Source organism: Montipora foliosa, chromosome 12, assembly GCF_036669935.1.
Source record: "Montipora foliosa isolate CH-2021 chromosome 12, ASM3666993v2, whole genome shotgun sequence".
Lineage (NCBI taxonomy): Eukaryota > Metazoa > Cnidaria > Anthozoa > Scleractinia > Acroporidae > Montipora > Montipora foliosa.
In genome coordinates, this window is record NC_090880.1 from 6,563,204 (window position 1) to 6,566,039 (window position 2,836).

Below are 2,836 nucleotides of genomic sequence, written 5' to 3' on the forward strand. Positions count from 1 at the left end.
ACGTTAGTACTTAACACTAATATATAGATTTAGCCAAGCCTAAAAGCGGAGATCCCTGGTTATTTATTCTAACTGCCTCGAGGGTTAGTGAAAATAAAAGGTTTCGAATTGTCCGCGAATTGATACTGGACAGGTGCTCCAAGTGTTGAACGAAAAGAGACCTTGTTTGGAACTTAGCTGCTGTTCATTTTTTCATGGAATTCTTTTCTTTCAAGACCAGCAGGACATGAGGTGACTGCACTTAGTAAAAGACAACACACTGTCAATGGAGAATCCGGTTGTCGATCCCGGTACCTCCGCATGCGAAGCGGGCGCTCTACCATTTGAGCTAATTCCTCTTTGCGGTAGCGTCTGAGAAACTTGAACATTGTTGTCGAATAGAGCGTTCACAAACAGGATCACAAAGGCTAATACTGGAGTGTTCGTGTACGGAATAAATGCCCTCAAGACTGAGTAATAGTGAATCGTTAACAATGTGTTAAAAGGCGTTGCATTGTAGGCTTGTTGTTTCGTCGACAACTGTTCGAAATAGGGAACGAAGTCATGTATTGTTTAGTAGTCTGGGTAAACGGCAATTTATGTATTGATGCCTTTGGATTCTATCCTTTCGAGATACGATAGCCATGAGCAGACTACACTTGGTAAAAGCAGAACAGGCAGGCTGTTCATGGAGAGTCCGGGTGCCTGTGGAATGGAAACGTCACAAAACGGAACACAAAGATAATGTTAAGATCAATTCGTTAGGTAGAGGCTTAGTGATATATTAGTTTTGTCTTTCACAATTGCCTGTGCCTCTCCCCATGAGAAACCCATCTCACTAAGTTCAGTTTCCACTGTCTTCTTCCAGGTGGTTTTGGGTCTTGGGTATTCTCTCTAACGACATTCGAAACACATGTCCCAGCCATCTAAGCCGGCGTTTTCTTGATTTCAAGATCCATACTTGCATACTTGTGCACCCAGTCTTCTGGTACAGGTGATCGTTGGAAATATTGTTTTGGCCAGAAGATGTTGCAGATCGGTCGCAGACAGCTGTTGTGAAAAACATAGACTTTATTTAATTTATGTCCCTCTTGACAATTCTCCAGCATTCAGAGCCGTACAGTAGCACAGATTTAACGTTACTTTTGTAGAACTTTAGTCTTAAGGCTATACTGCTTAGACTTCCAGATGCTTCTAAGTCTCCTAAATGCACACCTGGCTTTGCTAAGCCTGGCCTTGATGTCCTTCTGGGCACTATTATCTGTGTTGATCACACTCTCAACATAAGTGAACTCTTCAGTATGTTCTAACGGCTCTCCATTGATGTTGAAAATGGCTTAGTGATGGCTTCCCTTAACTATATATAAATAGTCTGTTAGCCCACATCGAAGAGCTGCGTGTTTTCATTTCCAATTCTACAATTGATCTACTTTCCATTAACGAAACGAAATTGGACCTCACTATTGACGAAAGTGAGGTATACTTACCGTGTTATGAACTGATAAGGAAAGATCTCGTGAGAAATGGGCGTAACGGAGGTGGGGTCTGTTTCTGTGTGCGATGTAATCTAAATTATAAAATCCGTGACGACTTGAGTTCTGAAAATCTCGAATTGTTGGTTTTGGAAATCACTAGGCTCCGGTCCAAACCATTCTTAGTTAGCACTTGGTATAGACCTCCCGATTCTCCGGTGAGTGTCTTCAATGACTTTGAAGAGGTAGTGATGAAAATAGACGCGGAAAGTTTTTTCTCCTGGTAGATATTAACGTGATCTAGATTTCACGCCAGGCATAACATCAGCCAACGCTATTAAACTTCAACACATCTTCGATATTTATGCTAATCACTGAACCACCAAGGGTTACTATGAACTCCTGCATGCTTATTGATCATTGTATTGCGAACTCACCCGATAAAATTGCCACGTATGGTGCTGTTCACCTTGCAATTAGCGACCATGCTCTAATTTATATTACATATAAGGCCAACCATTCAGGAGCTAGAATAATAAAAACCCGTCATATGAAAACTTTCCATAAGTCTAGCTACCTAAGGGATCTACAACAAAAGGCGGCGTCTGATATTGAAACACTTAACGACCCAAATGATATTTGGTCCATGTGGAAAGATTTGCTAATGCAATCTATAGACAAATATGCCCCACTTAAATCTAAACGGGTTGGCAATAAAAAGGCCTTATGGATAACTGACCATTTACGTCGTGAAATGCACAAGAGAGATTTCTTAAAAAAGAAAGCCATGTTGGATCAATACAAACGAGCCCGGAACCAGACAAATAACGAAATGAAGAAAGCCAAACGCAAATACTTCATCGACAATCTAGAGTCCAGCAAGTCAAATCCTAAAAAAAAACTTGGTATTTAATCAATGAACTGTCTTCGCCACGATTAAACAAGGCTGGGAATATTTCGGAAATTAAAATTGCTGAACAAATTACGACATTTTGGTTAAGATGAATGACATCCAACACAGTCTTGAATTCACTCAGGCCGAGGTTCAAGATCTGAAGAAGCAGCCAATGTCTTCTACTAGTCAAGTTCCAAGCGAAAGTGACCCGGTGAAGAGACTAGAGGATCTTGAAAATGATTTTGCTGATTTACAAGACAAAATTGATGATTTAGAGAACAGGTCACGCCGAAACAATTTGTGCTTCGAAGGCGTGCCCGAACAAGATGGCGGTGAAAAGACTTGGGAAGCAACCGAGAAGCGATTGAGAGAGCTTGTTTTACCAAAGCTTGGAGTGCCTGAAGATATTGTTATCGAACGGGCCCATCGTGTTGGTCAACGGCAGAGGTCCCAAAGGCCACGCATGATAATTGTAAGATTTCTCAATTTC